Source organism: Asparagus officinalis, chromosome 3 (assembly GCF_001876935.1).
Source record: "Asparagus officinalis chromosome 3, Aspof.V1, whole genome shotgun sequence".
Lineage (NCBI taxonomy): Eukaryota > Viridiplantae > Streptophyta > Magnoliopsida > Asparagales > Asparagaceae > Asparagus > Asparagus officinalis.
The window spans coordinates 53300395-53321058 of NC_033796.1; positions in this window are offsets into that span (position 1 = coordinate 53300395).

Sequence of the window (20664 nt, forward strand, 5' to 3'; positions counted from 1 at the left end):
GACATGAGTGGCGGTCGACCGCTGAGCAGATTTTGAGTTTTTTCAGGTTCGGGTCATGTTGGGTTTTGGGTCAGGTTTATTGGTTCATATATATAGTTTTATGCGCGGGAGACCCTCTTATTCATCAGTTTAAACCATAGCAGTCTTCACCTTCCCTCTTGCAAACCCTAATCCCTTCTTCTTAGTGTTTCTGACGGATTTTGAAGAGTTTTAGCGGGATCTAGCAGCGTTCAGCGAAGGGGAATCCTTTCCAGCGTCGTCAAGAGTTTGCCAACACCCCTCAGGCGAATTTCATCTTGCTCAACCCTACACCCATGCTTTGAAACTTATTTTCTAATGTTTTCTTGTGATTTACGAGCCTAACATGCTATTTTATGTATAAAGATAGATCTTTATATTACATATTGCAAGAAGAATAAATTTTTAGTTAATAAAGATCACTGACGAACTTCTTAATGCAGATCTAGATCTGAAATTTTTTTTCAAGAGTTTGAAAGAAAAATATTTATTTTCAAAGGTTTAGACATGAATATGTATGTTTAAAAACGTTTCGATTTGTCTATAGTAATTAGGTTGTTCTTCATATGTTTTAGATATGCTAAATTACTCATATAGGGTTTCCTATATGCAAGATTAACATTTATATGCTAAATTACTCATATAGGGTTTCCTATATGCAAGATTAACATTTATAAGTTTGTGTATCATCTATCGCAGAACAGAAAACCTATAGGGTTTCCTATATGCAAGATTAACATTTATAAGTTTGTGTATCATCTATCGCAGAACAGAAAACCTATAGGAAGTTTTCTGTTCTTGCTCGGTTGACCGCAGATATGCGGCGGTTGACCGTTGGGCGCGCAGTCGAGTAGAAACTTTTTGCTCACTACACGGTCGATCGTAGGTATTTGACGGTCGACCGTGGGACCTGTTTGTGCATGTGCACATCTTTTACATGCGGTTGTATCACTGGCGAGACACTTAGGTTATATGGGTTTGTTATACGCTGAGATTGGTGTACATGAGTTGACTATGGACATGAGTCTTAGATTTTATTCACTGGGGTATGAGAGTGAATAGTATATATGCTATGCTTTTACTTGTATCTGTTCATTTTATGATACTAATCATATGTAATCCATGTGTTGGACACTTGTTTATTACGGCTCATATGTTGGACCTTAATCATATAGTCCATGCGTTGGACATTTACCCATTTCAGTCCATGTGTTGGACATTCATCATATATAGTCCATGTGTTGGGCTTTTACCTGTTACAGTCTATGTGTTGGGAATTTATCATATGCAGTCGACGTGTTGGACATTTATCTGATTTGTTTTATCTAACATATAGTAGATGAAGTCCATGTGTTGGAAAAGTATCTGGCATTAATCAGGACATCTTGATAGTATGGTTGGAGATGGAGTTATTGCTTGCTGTAGTTCGGATTTGGTAGTTAGATATTTATAATTTGAGCTACGGGAGACGTACCTATGCTCGTGTTGTAAATTTCTAAATATCAGTCTCCCACTTTATTTTACAATCGATGATTTTGCTATCTATTATGTATCTATGGCTATTTTCTTATCCTTCTAGCCCTTCCCCCTGGGGTTGGTTGAGATGTTACTCGCTAGCGCTTGACGCTCGTTGTTTACCCCCCTTTTCAAGTAATGAGCCAGGTGCACGGAGAGCCGTAGGTTGATGGAGCTGCTCTAGTAGTTATTTATCTATATTATTAGTAGTTATGTCAGAACTTCACAGTGGATGTGTTTATGAACATTTGAGTTATCATTTTAGTTTTGCAAAGGCGATATGCATTAATGTCATTTCATTTGAATTCCTATTGTGAGACAGTTGTATCATCTCAGATGTTTTCTTCTCAGAGATTTGTCCATTTATATCAGTGGTATTGATTTTTTCAGAGTATCTATTGTTTAGTATTTCTTCTGTATATTTTCTCTTACCTGTTTTGTACCTACACCTATTGTTGATTCCACTAGATAGATGGTAACTGTGATGGTGAAACATGTTGTAGCATGGTGTCTGGTGCTTGACAGGTTTGACATTCTTGGTTTCACCTTGGACTGTAGCCTTGTTGAAACCAGGGGCGTAACAGTTGGTATCAAAGCTCTTGTTCCAGTATCCTAGGATCATCCTGTGTCGAGTCATGAAGTTAGAGTAGAGTTCCTTAGGATTCATATATAGAGTCCGCTAGAAATTTCTAGAATGAGTGAGGACGTTATATTCACGTATTCAAAAATTACAAATATTTTCTTTTGTGATATTAAAAGTATTTGCGTGAATGATATATGATATGAACTTTCTACGAGTTCCATATATGTTTTGTTGGAGGACTCATAAACCTTCTTCTATGTGCTCAGATGGCAGGACGTGGTAGACCTCGTACCCGAAGAGCTGGTCAGGTAGAGCCACAATAGGCTCCACCCGAGCCATAGCAGGCTTTGCCCGAGCCGTAGCAGGCTCCACCCGAGCCGCAGCAGGCTCCCTAATATTTGATAGATCTAATAGTTCCCATAGCCGCTAAGATGGCAACACTTGAGGAGCTTATGACGAATCACGTCACACTACCACCACCAGTAGTTCCACCACTGGTAGTACCAGCTATTCCAATTACGAAGAATTTTTCGAGAGACACACCAGCACCTACCCCACAGGCAGTTGCTGATAGGGCCATTGAGTAGGAGGCTTGGCTCCGTTTAGTGGAGAGATACCAGAAGATGAGGGCACCAGAGTTTCAGGGATTGTCAGATTCTCTTGCGGCACATAAGTGGAAGGAGGATGTGGGTAACATTCTTGAAATACTTAATGTGACTTCGGTTCAGAAGCCAAGGCTGGCATCTTACAGTCTCAAAGGGGATGTAGGAAGATGGTATCGGCTTCTGTTCAATCCAGAGCCGAGGATGACCCTCACCTGGGAGGATTTCGTCTACTTCTTCGATGAGCAGTATATCTCTTCTGCGGCATGGACCGGGAAAGAGCTTGAGTTATCTAGATTGACTTAGGGAGACATGTCAGTAGAGGATTTCGAGAGAAAATTTATGACTCTACTTCACTTTATAGGCATGTGGCAGACTGGAGAACGCCAGGCACAGATGTTTCTAGCAGGACTTTGCCCTAGCCTTCATCGATACCTCGTTTTTAGGAGGTTCTACTCAGTTCGAGAGGTAGCTGATGCTGTCACTTCGCTGGAGAATAAGTCAGCTATGTTCCAGAAGGGCAAGGAAGGAAATACTAAGGATAAGGACAAGAATAAGAGGCCATTTTTAGGACCCCAGCAGCAGCAGTAGCAAGGCCCTTATAGAAGAGGACCTCAGTACGATCAGAGAGCACCTCAACAGTGCAAGTTTCAGTTCACATATTATAATTATCGTAAGATTAGGCACAAAGCATCAGAAAGTCGCAGTGCACCAGCAGGAGCCCAGCAAGGGAAAGGGTAGAATCAGCAACAGAATCGATTTTAGAGCTAAGGTCAGGGCCAGCAGATAAGACTGGAGGTACTGCCAGTAGTCCCGCAGATTGAGGGGTAGGTTTGTGCAGTTCAAGAGGTCCCTCAGGGATAGGTAGTTCCATATGCTCCACCTCCAACCGCAGAGCAGGCTCCAGGCACCGGTAGAGTCTATGTAGTAGTCCCTCGTGATCATGGTGCGAGCGGGACCGTAGTGGAGGGTACTGTAGGCTGTCTAAAAATCACAATAGATAGCTGATCCCCATCAAACACCGATGATGGAAGTTACAATCTGACGACTTCCAGAAGGCTACAATCTGATGACTTTCACGACAACCGATGAGAGCTCTAGTTTAACAGCCTTCACCATCAACATCGAGAGTTACAATCTGACGACTCTTGCATATCAAAGAGCTAAAGTAAAGATTACAAAATGACGATCTTTGCAACGCTTCGACAGAAAGAGACTACAAATCGATGGTCTCTTCAAATCAAGACGTGGAAGTCCTCCCCGCGTACCAGCATCAAGATGCGCCGTGTTCATAGCCACGAACGCAGCTCAAATGCAACTCCAAAAGTTGCAAACGCAGCTTAAATCACCACTGGACGCAGCTCTATTCGCTGCTCGACGCAGCTCAACATCGCTGCCCGACGCAGCGATCAACATCGCTGCCCGACGCAGCTCAACATCGCTGCACAACGCAGCTCAATATCGCTGCCCAACGCAGCTCCAAGCGCTGCCCAACGCAGCTCTATACCGCTGCCAAACGCAGCTTTCATCCGCTGCAAACGCAGCTTCCAATCACTGCGTTCAAGCTTCCAGACACTGCGTTTGGACACAGAATTCATGCCAGAATGCAGGATCTGCGTTTGACTCGTTCAAACACGAGTTGAACGATTTCAAAACCGTTTCCCACAATCTGCAACAAGATCTTCTTCATCCTTGGCTTATAACCGACTTTCGGTTAAATCAACTCTTTCATAGAGTTTTAAACTCGTTCAGAGTTCTCCACAACGTCAAATCGTGAGGAGAAGACTATGTTCCAGTGAAACAAGACGTCGGATCGTCAACGAGAAGCAAACTCTACGCGAGCATTCGAGGGAGGCATCTCATCGCCACCGTGAAGAACCCAGATTTAAACAAAGGGGAGAATCCAGATCATTCTCCTCTCTTTTGTAATCAGGAAATCCAATTGTAACTGAGATTAAAGGAATACAAATCAATTTTTCTTCGTTTCTTTTACTGCAAATTTTCCACCAAACAAAAGATGGCGACTCTGGTGGGGAAGAGCTTCTCTGACGAAGAAGTGGTGGCGCAATCCGATGTTCATCTCACTGGAACTACGGTTGAAACTCTCGTCATAGAGTTCGATCAAGCCAAGTATGAGGAAGTCCTCTCCTCCGGATCCCTTATCCCCAAGGCTATGCGCAAGATCCATAAAGTCTTCAAAGAGACTAAAGCTCCAACTGCTCCAATTACAGCCGAACCGCCTAAGGAAGATTGCTCGGACAGCCCCTCCCCCGATGGAGTGGGCTCAGCTTCGGCCAAACTCGTCCACCGAGTTGAAGGTGTTGCTGCCAAGGCCTTGAAGCAGGCTAAGAAGAACGTCGTTCGACGGAGGAGGAGATCCTTACGACGAGCACATCTCCGAGAATGCCGATCCTCAAGTCAACATGAGCTTCGTGTTTGTGAGCCTAAACGCGACCCTATGCCCTGCGTTTCTGTTTCAGAATGCAAGTCTCGCGTCTATGAGCCCAAACATAAGCTCTGTGTGAAGAAGACTGAACGCAACCCTCAGGGGCGCATTCCACAAAATGAGCGCAACCCTCAGGGGTGCGTTCCACAAAATAAACGCAACTCTCAAATATGCGTTTCATCAGCAACACCTGGAGCTCAGGCATGCGTTCGGGTGACGAAATTCAATATGGAACCTGGCCTTCTCCGTGGAGCTTCGGGGCGCTGCCCCCGAACCCCGCCGGGGGGTATTCCATCCCCCCCGGACCCCCTGGCCAGGGGCGCGCCGCCCCCTGGACCCCCGGCTCGCTGACCGGGCAGCGAGACCCCCGAATACTCTGCGTAGCGCGACTAGATTGAGGGGCGGATGTCAAAAGTCCATGGATTCAAGGCATCTCAACCAGATCCATGTTCACCAAGAGCCAGTCCTGTCCAATCATAGACTGGGGGTTCCAGTTCAAACCTCACGATCAGTGAGTAATTCTCCTCGAATCTTCACAATCGATTTGAGAGAGTTCATATCGAGAGAAAGACCAATACAACAAGTCATTCGTTTATACGTTCTCACAGGAAGAAGTCTCCAGAGACTGAATATCCTGAGGTCACTATCAATGTGATCGGCAGAGGGAAAACCTCAGGTCCTAGTTCCAATGACTCTGAGACAAGGCGTTCGCCGACCGTCAGAGAAATCGCTAACGAGTTTGAAGGAGTCTACCAACGCACTCGGACGCGAACAGGAACCATTCTCCCTGTCAATTATCGGAGGTTAGCCAGAGGAACCAATTCCGATGATGAACACTCAGCCATCGCGGAGTCTCAATCGTCAAGTTCCTTTGTTGAACGTGAAAGCTCCGCCTATATGACAGAAAGCCATGAAGATCTCACGAAGAGACTTGATGAGCAGGAGGCCATGCTCAAATCTCAGCAAGAGGCCATCAATGAACTCATGGCCCTGTTGACTCAAATTGTCACAGACAAGGCCAAATCTCAGAAGACAGATTCGCCACCTAGGCAAGAACTCTCCCGGAGAGGAAAGACGTCTTCGTCCCGACCTCACAAAGGCAAAGGGAAGGGAAAATGGTTGATGACACGGCTTCTGACCAAGAAGCCCACAACCTGGAATCTTCCTCTGATGAAAGAAGAGAGACTGAGAACGAGTATAATCTCCAGTCTGTCAAAATGGAAGAATTAGAAGCCCGCCTCAATGCTATTTCTAACAGAAGCGAGCTCCAAGAAGAGGGAGTTGTCAGACCCTATCCTGCCAAATGGGATGCAGCCCCTTATCCTCCAAAATTCGAAGTCCCGACGCTACAAACTTTTGACGGCACGGGATCACCGAACCAACATATCTATCATTTCAAGTCACAGACTGGGAATGTGATATCAAACGACGCCATACTGGCTCGATTATTCATTGGCACCCTCAAGGGAGTTGCCTTTGGATGGTTCAGAAAACTGCCTGCCGGATGTATCCAAAAGTGGGCAGATCTAGAGAGACTCTTCCTGTCAAGATTCTTTGAAGAGGATACCAAAGCCTCCATCCATACTCTTCTCGCCACTAAGCAGAAGAAGAGGGAGTCCGTCAAAGCCTTCGTCAAGAGGTTTCGAACCATGGCTCTCCGGTGTTCGTCAGGTATGACACAGTCTACCTTAGTAGAGACCTGTCGGCACAACTTGCAAACCGACCTCCTAGCCCAAATAGGAGTTGTAGGATGCCGTTCCTGGAGATAACTAATCTCTCAAGGCGAACAGGCTCAAAAGATTATTGACAGGATCAAAGCGGACGAAGCCCAATCTTCTCCTGAGCAATCGGACCAAGCTCAATCTTCTCAGTCAGAACCGGAAGATACTACGGCCACTGAAGCTAATCCTCCTCAATAGGATGGTGGGTCCACTAAAACTATCACGTTAATGATCACCTCTGATAGTCCTTTTCCTCTAAATTCCCCCACCAATCCTCCTCAATAGGATGGCGGGTCCATCAAAACTATCACGTTAACAGTTACCTCTGATAGTCTAGTTTCTCCAAATTCCCCCACAAATCCTCTTCAAGTAGGATGGCGGGTCCACCAAAACTATCACGTTAATCGTCACCTCTGATAGTCCTTTTCCTCCAAATTCCCCCACCAATCCTCTTCAAGTAGGATGGCGGGTCCAATAGTCCTTTTCCTCCAAATTCCCCCACCCATCCTCCTCAATAGGATGGCGGGTCCATCAAAACTATCACGTTAACAGTTACCTCTGATAGTCTAGTTTCTCCAAATTCCCCCACAAATCCTCTTCAAGTAGGATGGCGGGTCCACCAAAACTATCACGTTAATGATCACCTCTGATAGTCCTTTTCCTCCAAATTCCCCCACCAATCCTCTTCAAGTAGGATGGCAGGTCCACAAAACTATCACGTTAACATTTACCTCTGATAGTCTACTCCCTCCAAATTCCCCCACTAATCCTCTTCAATAGGTTGTCAATCCGCTTCAATAGGATGGCAGGTCCACTAAAACTATCACGTTAATGATCACTTCTGATAGTCTGTTTCCTCCAAATTCCCCCACCAATCCTCTTTAAGTAGGATGGCGGGTCCACAAAACTATCACGTTAACAGTTACCTCTGATAGTCAAACTTACCAGATAATGGCCTACCAGGTGATGTGCCTCTATTCCGACTTCATGGATAGTGCCCCACTAGGTGATGTGCCTTGTCTACCCCTTTTTATTCCCCTGCTAAGTCTTAATCAAGACTGGGGGTTGGTTACTTGGAATCCATTGGATTAAGAGTAATAAATCTTTCACATCGTCAAGTTAACATTACACTTCTGACGATCATCACCCACAGAGTATGAATGCAGCTTGCATCACTCCCCAATTTGTCACGTTAACAATACACCTCTGACAATCAACCTATCACTCCTCTTCAATAAGATGATAGGTCCTCAAAATTGCTCAAATCGCAATCTTCCCCAGCAAGACACTAAGTCTTTAAAATCTTAGTATCAAAATTCATCGCTTTTGATGATAAACTCACATAGCAATTCTCCCCAGCGAGACGCTAGTCCCCAAAATCTTGTTCAAATCACAAGTACAAAAATCCTGTCACGTTAACACTAAACCTCTGACAAAACCAACTTATCAATCCTCGTCAATAGGATGATAAGTCTACAAAGTTGCTCCAATCGCAACACAAATCTTGTCACGTTAACAACAAACCTCTGACAAACCCACTTATCAATCCTCGTCAATAGGATGATAAGTCCACAAAGTTGCTCCAATCGCAACACAAATCCTGTCACGTTAACACTAAACCTCTGAAAAAATCCACTTATCAATCCTCGTCAATAGGATGATAAGTCCACAAAGTTGCTCCAATCGCAACACAAATCCTGTCACGTTAACACTAAACCTCTGACAACCCACTTATCAATCCTCATCAATAGGATGATAAGTCCACAAAGTTGCTCCAATCGCAACACAAATCCTGTCACGTTAACACTAAACCTCTGACAAAACCTAAACCTCTGACAAATCCACTTATCAATCCTCTTCAATAGGATGATAAGTCCACAAAGTTGCTCCAATCGCAACACATTCCTGTCACGTTAACAATATACCTCTGACAACAATCCACTTATCAATCCTCGTCAATAGGATGATAAGTCCACAAAGTTGCTCCAATCGCAACACATTCCTGTCACGTTAACAATATACCTCTGACAACAATCCACTTATCAATCCTCGTCAATAGGATGATAAGTCCACAAAGTTGCTCCAATCGCAACACCTTCCTGTCATGTTAACATCATACCTCTGACAAAATCCACTTATCGACTCTCCCCAATAGAGCGATAAGTCCTTAAAGTTGCTCCGATCGTAACATTCTCTTGTCACGTTAATATCAAACACCTCTGACAAAATCAACTTATCGACTCTCGTCAATAGAGCGATAGGTCCTCAAAGTTGCTCCGATCGCAACATTCTCTTGTCACGTTAATATCAAACACCTCTGACAAAATCAACTTATCGACTCTCGTCAATAGAGCGATAGGTCCTCAAAGTTGCTCCGATCGCAATACTTTTCACTTATCGACTCACATCAACGGAGCGATAGGTCCATAAAAATACTGTTAGGTTAACATCACACTTCTAACAGTCAAACCCCCAATGAACTTGTTAATCCTTTTTTAACAAGAATAGCAAGTGGTCATTATAAAATCCCCAACGGATTAAATATTTTCTGGAATTATCCTAGTGATAATAAAGAAAATTTCTGAATTTTACTCTAAGTGAAAATTCAGTCGTTATTAATAACGCCAAAATCCATGCCTTACACGCATGGGGAATTTTATCCTGAATCCTAAGTAGGGATAAGTCAATGTCTAACACACGTTGCCGGTTAGTCTTTTACCGTGAAAAGGACATCAAAATCCATGCCTCACACACATGGGGGACTTTATCTCGATTCCTAATTAGAGATAAGCCTACGCCTAACACGCGTTGCCGGTTAGTCTTTTCCCGTAAAAATGACAAAGTCTATGTATTCAAAATCATAGCATCAAGTCTAAGAGGGTTCATTCTCTTAGCACAACGTTACATGTGGAATGGACTTAGACAATCCACATGCTAGCCCGACTCAAACGGTAGTCGGTAAAGGCTTATCAAATCCGTTGATGGCTGAGGGTTTGCCAAAAAATCCTATGCATGTTTGCAGGTCCATCAGCTTAATGGATGTGAGCCGAGACTTAAAACGGATGAGCCAAAGACAAGTTTCAAATACTTAGTCAAAAATGCACAGAAGCCACTTCCATGTCTTAAGTCAAAACGTTGAGGTCAGACCCGCGATGCAAAAACCGAACGCCGAGGTCACACCCGTGTTCCAAATTCAACATGCAAGGATGAGACCCGCATCTCAAGTTCAAAATGCAGGGTCCACCCCCACATTCCAGAAGCAGGATTATGGCGCATACCTTCACACAGGTCCTACGTGCAAATCCCTTCAACCAAGATGCCTTCGAAGCAAGTGCAGAGAACAAATCCTTTACCACAAGGAATCAACAGCTCCAAGATCAGAGTTGAGATCCAAAGTATTCCGAAAATTCGTCCCAGTCAACCGCGAACTTTCGAAAACTTTGGAGGGGGTTCTGTAGGCTGTCTAAAAATCACAATAGATAGCTGATCCCCATCAAAACACCGATGATGGAAGTTACAATCTGACGACTTCCAGAAGGCTACAATTTGAAGACTTTCACGTAGATCGCTGAAGGTTACAATCTGACGACCTTCACGACAACCGATGAGAGCTCTAGTTTAACAGCCTTCACCATCAACATCGAGAGTTACAATCTGACGACTCTTGCATATCAAAGAGCTAAAGTAAAGATTACAAAATGACGATCTTTGCAACGCTTCGACAGAAAGAGACTACAAATCAATGGTCTCTTCAAATCAAGCTGCGGAAGTCCTCCCCGCACACCAGCATCAATATGCGCCGCGTTCATAGCTAAGAACGCAGCTCAAACGCAGCTCCAATCGCTGCCAAGCACAGCTCTGAACGCAACTCAAATCAGCCTCTGAACGCAGCTTCAACCGTTGCCAGACGCAGCTCCAGCTGACTTCGAACGCAGTTCTATACTGCTGCCAAACGCAGCTTTCATCCGCTGCAAACGCAGCTTCCAATCACTGCGTTCAAGCTTCCAGACACTGCGTTTGGACACAGAATTCATGCCAGAATGCAGGATCTGCGTTTGACTCGTTCAAACACGAGTTGAACGATTTCAAAATCGTTTCCCACAATCTGAGGGGATCACAACTCCACTCAGGAGTGATTTAAGGGGCGGTTACATCGCATTAGCCCCACTTAGGAGCGAATTAAGGAGGTGGTTACACCCCTTAATCCCCTATAAATAACTAAGAAATCAACTTAGTTCGGGGCTGGATCTTTCGAGGCGGTCGGTTGGAACTTCTTGGCAGCGAAAAGAGGATCCTTCATCCTTCGGTTGGAGCTTTGGAGATCGGCAATAAGATCTTCTTCATCCTTGGCTTACAACCGACTTTCGGTTAAATCAACTCTTTCATAGAGTTTTAAACTCGTTCAGAGTTCTCCACAACGTCAAATCATGAGGAGAAGATCATGTTCCAGTAAAACAAGACGTCGGATCGTCAACGAGAAGCAAACTCGACGCGAGCATTCGAGGGAGGCATCTCATCGCCACCGTGAAGAACCCAGATTTAAACAAAGGGGAGAATCCAGATCATTCTCCTCTCTTTTGTAATCAGGAAATCCAATTGTAACTGAGATTAAAGGAATACAAATCAATTTTCCTTCGTTTCTTTTACTGCAAATTTTCCACCAAACAGGTACATTCTTCGTGAACTCCTTTCCAGCCCGTATTCTTTTTGATTCAGGAGCTTCGCACACTTTCATATCTTATACTTTTATGATTAGACTTCAGCTCGTAGCTCAGCCTCTAGATGTTTCTTTGTCAGTTTCCACCCCGCTAGGTGAAATGTCGCTCTTAGAGAGCATTTATACGAGGTGTGTTATTAGTTTAGATGAGTCTGAGTTTGTTGTCGATCTAATAGTGTTGAGCATGTCAGAGTTTGATGTTATTCTTGGTATGGATTTGCTATCTTCCTACCACGCTAGTATTGACTGTTTTGCAAAAACAGTCAAGTTGCGAGCGTCCGATGGGTCCGAGTTAGTTGTGGCCACCTCTTAGGGAAACCGGTTTGCAGAGTCATTACTGGCGTACATCGAGGAGGTGATGCTTCGGGATCAGAGTGTTGATATATGTGAGACTAGAGTTGTCTCAGATTTTCAAGATGTCTTTCAGGACATACCTGGGTTGCCTCCTGTGAAAAAGGTTGAGTTTTGTATTAAGTTATAGCCGGGCACAACCCCGATATCCCGAGCACCCTATCGCATGGCACCTGCTGAGATGTGGGAACTACAGACCCAGTTGGATGAGTTGTTAGCTCAGGGCTTTATTCGTCAGAGTCATTCTCCGTGGGGAGCGCCGGTCCTCTCCGTAAAGAAGAATGATGGTAGTATGCGATTATGTATCGACTACCGTGAGTTGAACAAAGTCACTATCCGGAATAGATATTCTTTGCCTCGGATTGATGACTTGTTCAATCAGCTGCAGGGTGTTAGACCCTAAGGGGGTGATTAGGGTCTTATGCTAATCTAATCCGATTATATACCAATTAAAACTATTAATAGAATATCCTAGCAAGAATAAAATGCAACAAGATATATTAGCTAGGGTAAGGCAATATGAACAATGAAATATATCCTAGCAAAGAGATATACTTTGAGATATATATATGCAAGGATATGAAACTAACACAATGGTAAACAATATGAAATAAGATAGTGGATGATATAAATAATGAGACAATGGCGATATGAGCAATGAGCACAAATATAAATAAACGCCAAAGCACACTCAAACACAATCAAATGATCACGGAGTTCGGACCTTCCGTCCTACGTCTCCGCTCCCCACTCCCAGGGAGAAATCCACTATCACAACCAGGTTTTCTACGCTCACCCGAATAACATTTACAATCACACTATGTCGGTTTTCAACGATCACCGATCAACGTATACACTCACACTCACAATGTCGGTTTTCAACGTTCACCGATCAACTTACACTCCTCACACTTGGTTTTCTAGCTAACCGAAAACTTTACAATCTCACAATTATAACAAACAATAAATTTGTTCTCTACAATAGATGAGAACTCAATATAGCTCACTCTCAATTGTTACAACTCCCCACAACCCAAATTATACTATGAATGTAAATACAATACGCTCAATGGTTGTGTGTGTAAGCAATGAGAAAATCAAAATAACTAAACTCAATTAAAATCTAGCATATACAAATTATGAGCAAAACAATAAATAGCTAGACATAGAGTTTAGGAATTCTTCTCTGAAAATCAAGTTGAAGAGGAGGATTAAAATGAAGTTCAAACACTGTAGATGATCTTCTCCACTTGTAAAATAATCTTCACAAACCAAACAGACTTTGAACCCAACTAAAACCCTTTTCAAAACTCTTTTAAACTTCTTTAAAACTATCCATTGGGTTACTGAGATAGAAGGGGTTTGGGGGTTTATATAGGAAGAGAAAACAACAGCAAAAACCCCAAACAAAACAACAAAAATCCCCAGAAAATCAGCGGTCGACCGTGGAAAACTCGCGGTCGACCGCGAGCCAGCTTTGAAACTCAGAAAACTTTCAGATACTTTGGCAGTCGACCGTGGCGGTCGACCATGAGAAAATTCAAGCTGACGGTCGACCGTGACGGTCAACCGCAAAAGTTTCTGTTAGCTCCGCAGGCTAAAAACAAAGGCGCGGTCGACCGTGACGGTTGACCGTGAACTGATATATGAAATTGATAGTTTTGAAAACAGTTTGCTGATTTTAAAACATTATTTAAAAATATCAAATAAATTCCAAAAATTATGAAACTTTGAGAAATAATTGTAGACATGATAATACACATGCTACAAAAACTGGTTTTCTAAAAGGACTTCCCAAATGAGAAATATCATTATTTTGCAAAATAGTCCAAAACATGAAAATGTGAACAAATGAGTTTTGACATTTTAGCTTAACCATGTTTTGAAACTTTGCACAATGATTATGTAGACTTAATAAAATATGTATATGATTATTGTTAAGTCTAAAAACTAAGAATACAATATTTTTACAAATACAATAGAAAATAAAACATATGCGTATGTATATGAAAATATATTTGTTTCATATCTAAGTAGTTAAACCAAATCACAATAATAAATATGAAATATGTAATTTCATATTTATAAACATAAAAACCAAAACTTATGTTGTATATATATATGACTACATATATATACAAGGAAACCAATAAAATGTGTGTGTATATGATATTGAGCTTAGAGTATCTAACACACATAATATAAAACCTAAACTAGATTACCCAAGCCGATCTTGATCTTCAATAAGCTTGACTTGGTACACTATGCGGATGAAGCTGAACTTGGATCTTGAACTTGAATTGCATAAGCTTCACTCTATTATTCCGCCAACCTCTATTGGATATGATCGTTGAAGCTCTATTCCATCCATCCTCCAACGTGTTGTTTGTCTACAATAAATAAAAAACCATAAACATTAGACAAACAACATTAGTAGTTATCAAGCGACGATTGGTATGGCTCCATATGAGGCATTCTACGCGAGGCCCTGTAGATCCCCTATATGTTGGGTAGAGCCGGAGGATAACTTGTTGCTTAGACCAGAGCTTGTGAGGCAGACTACTGAAAAGGTAGCATTGATTAGGGAGCATATTTTAGCCATACTTATGCACTCAGTGTGCCCATGTAGATTACCATTACCAAGTTCACCCAAGCAAGTATTAGCCTCATCAAGAGAGAATTTTGACCCACAGATTTATGCCTTTTCCTAGAAGCAAAGTAATGTTGCATTCATATGAAACCATCAAATTAATTTATTTCTTGCAAGCGACCTGAATGACAATGAAAATGGAAGATCAACATCAATTAAGATGATCTACAGCTAAAATGTTGACCATATTCTTCGATATTGTTCCTTCAATTTTTCTAAGTCACACTTCTAGAAGCATAGTACCCATTACATTATAAGGAGTTATATAACTTGCATTTCAACTTCATGCTTCACATGTGAAGATACCAAAAAGTGGATAAATTTGAAAACCAAAAAGATTACCAACAATTATCCTAATTGTTTTAAATTTAACATAATCAGTAAAAAGAACACTTCTACCATGACATGAAAAGGTTGTTGCTTTCAAATCAAATTTCAAGCTTAAAATAATATCGTATGAAGTTTAATCAACATATATTAAAATTCTACCTTGCATTTTGCTAACCAAATCATGTATCTTGTTTGAACCTTGCTCAATAAAAATCTGATGGAAGATATAACTATGTTATACTAAGTACCAACCATTATGCTCAGTTATAAAAAAGCAAAGTGACATACATAACCCATCTTCCATCAATTACATACTGCTAATTTATTGATTATCTTGTACGCACTCGGAGCTATAGGACATGAATACTCAAATGATATAAAATTGTCTATAAACAAACCTTCAAGTAGATGTTAGGGAAATAGCCTTGGCGTAGCCGCGTACCATATTGTTAAAACCTCTTTGCAATATGCGACAAGTCTAGAGTTAAATCTCCACTTACCGCCAGGCTCTGGCCTATTCCCTCTAGAAAAATGCATTTTCAAAATTATTTTCTAAGATCTTGAGAGAACTTTTGTTTTACACTATATTGTTTCTTTAATCCGATTGCTCACATTTTTATATAGCCTAAGATGTTATCGCATTTAAGGTTTTTTGTATTATCATGATGCAAAGATTTCCTGCATTTTACTCACACAATACATCCACGTTGGACTACTAATAAAAAGGATACTCTGACCTTCTAACAGATACTCTGGGAAATATCAAAAGATTAAAAGGCATTCTGTAATTTAAAGATCTTATCTGAAATTTGGAAGACTTTGTTCTCTCGTCTTCTATTTACTCTTGAATCTTCTCTTTTACAAACCAAGGATGTAAAAAATGCATCTATGTTCCAACTAAACAGAAACAACAATATTTAGGAAATTACAGCCGGGACAGGTTTTATTTCTGTCTGGCCGATCGCGGTAACATGTGCGATCGACCGAAAACGCGCACGAGTACAGGGTAGTTTCTGAATTTCTGTCCAGTCAACCACGAAGACTTCGACGGTCGACCGCAGACCGTGTAAACTCAAAGGTGATTTTGGACGTTCTGTCCGGTCGACCGTGGCGTCAAGTGTGGTCGACCACCCGTCGGGTTTGGGCCTGTTTTCAGTTTCCTATTCTGTTTGGGTTTGCTATTTAATATAAATAGAAACACGATTTTAGGGTTTGGTTTATTAGAGAATAGAGAGTATTCTGAGCACTTTGAGAGGGAGAACTTGTGAACAAGTTGAGAGATTATTGGTTAGGGTTTGTTCGAGTGTTTGAGTGATTGTAACCCTTTTGTACTCTCCTCGAAATAGTAAAATCTTCCTATCCTCTCCCCGTGGACATAGACAAATTGCCAAACCACGTATATCTATATGTTTGCGATTGGTTTGTTGTATTTGTTTGGATTGTGCTCGTGTTTAGTTTGTTAATCTTCTCTCGTGGCTTACGGACTCGTTCAGTGTGTGAGCACTCTTCTGCAAAGGCGCGCAACACCAACCACCAAATTTTATTGTTTAGTTCTCTTTTATTGTTTTTTATGTCTCTATCCTAACATCGGTGTGTTGGTAAAGTTAGCCTAACAAGTTTGCTGAGAAAGCTACGTTCTTTAGCACATTCTAGATCATATTATCCTTCTCCGCTCCACATACACACACAAACAAGCACACGAACGAACATGTAGATAGGCGACTACAGAAAACAAACACAGTAATGCAAGGTACATCTGTTCTATGATTTTTTTAATTAATAGCATGTCATTCTAAGATGGATCAAATATCGTCCTCCGACTCAATTTCCTATTATATATCCTTTCTATGATTTTTTTGTTAATTAATAGCATATTACTTCTTATATGGATCATATATCTCCTTTGACTCAATTTCTTAATAGATTATAATATTTTTTCTTGGATCTCTGAGACTAATTTTTTCCTCCAAAACCTTCTAATTGTGATGAATCATTCCTAAGAGCTTGGGAATCTAATTTTGAATACACATTAGGTGGCAGATTTCTAGATTAAGGGATCGTATCATATTAGTTGCATATATCTCCATATGCAAAGGATTAGTATGCGGGATTCTCTTAAAAACTATTTCTTACTTCAAAAGGAAATAGGATGTCTATAATGTAGGATCTGAAATAGATACACTAGAACACTTTAGGGGAGGGGGGTGAATAGTATTCTTTTAAAATTTATACAAAGTAGATAATAAATTGTAAAGAAAGAATGACAATCTCAGAAAATAAACATCACAAACATAAGCATGTATACTGGTTCCACCTCCCCAGTGTACATCCAGTCCCCAAACAAATCTTGCTTGAGAGTTTCCATTATGATTTGAAACCTTATAAAATCAAAAGCAAACCTGACCAATTTACAATACCATGCAAATTGCAAACCCAATTGACAAGACCATGCCAATTGTTAAACCGACCTCTAGACCAAGAGATCAACCGCACTCATAAACCGAGAGAACCTATCTTTGATGTAATGTACAATTCCAATCCTATAAGCCTTGATGTGGATGTGAATATATAACAGTGGCTTATCAATCTTTTTAACTCTCTGAATATTGCCTAAACAAGCTCTAAAAATGATAGGAATAAAGGCAATATCAGAAACTCTCTTTTATAGAAAAACAGATTGAAAAACTAAAAGTTTAGAGAGTTAATTTGCACAATATGTAAATCTTATAAGTGCAAAAAACTTGGTGCTTATTTTCTGATATTTAAACCTATTTATAGCCTCTGAAATGACATAATTTTAAACCCAATTAACGTCCACAAAACAGCTATAAATAATCACTTATTTAAAACCTAAAATCTAAAAAAACTACATCTGTAGTCGATTACAAGTCATAGTAGTCGACTACACTGAGTCTAAACAGACTCTGTAAAGTCAAAAAATTGCTTAGTAGTCGACTACAAGGCATAGTAGTCGACTACACTGTAAACTCACAGATTTTGAAATTCTGTTTTTAGTATTTTGGCTGTAACTTTCTCATTCGACCTCGGAATGATATGATTTAAGATTTGTTGGAAAGATGTTGAAGAGACTTACAACTTTGGTCTTTTGAGTTTTTTCAGATTCTAATTACTAAGGAGTATAAATAAAATATTTTCAGACCCACTCAATATCTATAAACTCTAATGGCTAACATAAGGGATTTTTATTGTTAACCAACACACTAAGCATGTGTTAGTGTATTCTAATACTATGTGTGTGCATGTGTGTGAGTGATCAAGGCTTGTACAAATTTCTAAGTAAAGAAAATGTAAAATTACATTTTGAAAATAATGTATATCTTCTTCTTTGCTTCATTTTGCCTTGAACTCATCTATGTCTTGAGTATCTCTTTGAATATAATTATTGATATAGCTCTGATATAGCAAAACAAATGTTAGCACATAATACATACAACATATAATATTTGTTATCATCAAAATAATCTAATCTTGGGGTCAAGATTCATAACATTCTCCTCATTTTTGATGATGACAAATATATATTATTAAGATATAAAAAATTAACCCCCCCTGTATAAAATCTTTTACTCCCCCTGCATTAAAGCATTAGTAAAAAATTTAAAATTTTCTATATAACTCCCCCTTTGTCATTAGCAAAAAGAAATAAACATAATACTAGTTAAAATTTTCTTTTCCCGGGTACCTTAATAAAAATATTAAGCACTTTGGTACCCTTTTATATTATATCATTAGGATTAGCCCTTAGGAATCCAAATCCACTTGGAATTTGGTTTCCATTTATTAACATAAGTGTTATTCTTTGAATTACAAATTTCATACATATAAGATAAAATATAATCATTCCTATCATGTATATTCAAATTCTTAGGAATCCATATATACTTATTTTGTTTAGCATGAATATTCTTATTATTATTCTTCAAAACATAATCATTCTTTGTAAAATACTTAGGAACAAATCCAATGCCAAAATGATTGTTTGAAGATTTTTAAAATGAGAGCAAATTATTCAAATTCTCTTTACTTTTATTGAATTTACTAACATTCAAACATATATAATCATATTTTAATTTAATAGAAGAAATATCTTTATCTAAAACATTAATGTGAATTTTTAAATCATTGCATTCTGATTTTAGATAAACATTCTCATTAGTCAAAATATGATTTTCTTTAAGCAATAATTTATTTTCCTCTTTCAATTCAATTACTTGAGAATTAGAAATAGTAGAAGAATTAAAATCAGAAATTTCTTCAAGTAATCCTTTATTTTCACCTTTAAGAAAATTATGTGAAGCCTTTAATCTCAAAAATGTTTCATATAATTTATTGAAAGCATCTAAAAGCTTTTCATTATCACTTACTTCATCTTGTGCCATAAAACACATATGAGCGCTTTTCTTTTCTTCGATTTCTTCATCCGAAGACGAATCATCACTATTATCCCATGTAGCTGCCAAAGTCTTCCTTTCTTGTTGAATTTTATAGACTTTTGTTAGACCCTAGAGGGGGGGTGATTAGGGTCTTATGCTAATCTAATCCGATTATATGCCAATTAAAACTAATTAACAAATATATTCTTGCAATATAGATATAGAAAGAGTTATGTGCAAGAATATGCAATATGCACAAGGTGATATATCCTATATGATAGAAATATATACAAGGATATATAAACAATAAGTTATATCCTAACAAAGAGATATAGACAATGTATGTGCAAGGATATAAAACTAACACAAGGGTAAATAATATGAACTAGATAGTGGATCATATAAATAATGAGCTAATGACAATGGCGACAAGAAATATAAACACAAGTATAAATAAACGCCAATGGCACACTCAAACACAAGATATGATCACGGAGTTCGGCCCTTCCGTCTTATGTCTCCGCTCCCCACTCCCGGGGAGAAATCCACTATCATAACCCGGTTTGGAAGCCAGAACTTCTACACACTCGGTTTACAAGTTCACCGAAAACTCTCACACAATAAACACTATGCAATCACACTCTACACCCACTAAGTGTTGGACCTAGCCGTGTCTCCCTCAAGTGCTCGGTTACAACCTCTCCCTAGGCACGTCAACCGACGCCACTCCTCTTGGGACGATCCCCGACTCTCACCACACACTCCTCACTCGGTGTACAAGTGTATTACAAAGTGATTCTCACGATAAGCACAATATAACAAATGATTGTTCTCTCTAACAAGGTGAGAACTCAATTAGGCTCAACTCAATATCACACAATACCACAACCCAATTATATAATGTATGCAAATACAATAAGCTCAAGTGGGTGTGTGTAAACAATGAGTGAAATCAAAATCAAAACTAAACTCAATTAAAATCTAGCATCTTGAAATTATAAACAAAATAATAAATAGCTAGAAATGAGTTTAGAGATTCTTCTCTGAATAACAAGATAGAGAGATGGAGATTGAAGCCCAAACAAGAAGATAATCTCCTCCACTTGTAAAAACTAAAACAGCTTTAAACCAAACCCTTAAACAAGCTTAAAACAAGCTTAAACCCTTTTTAAAACCCTTATTAAAAACTTCTTGGCTTGACATGAAAGAGAGCAGCAATAGGGTATTTATACCCTCTCAAAAACTCAACCAAAACCCAAGCAAAAGACAGAAATAGCCCCAACAAAACAGCTCAGGAAATAGCCGTTGGGAAAGCAACGGCTCTATTGGCGGTCGAC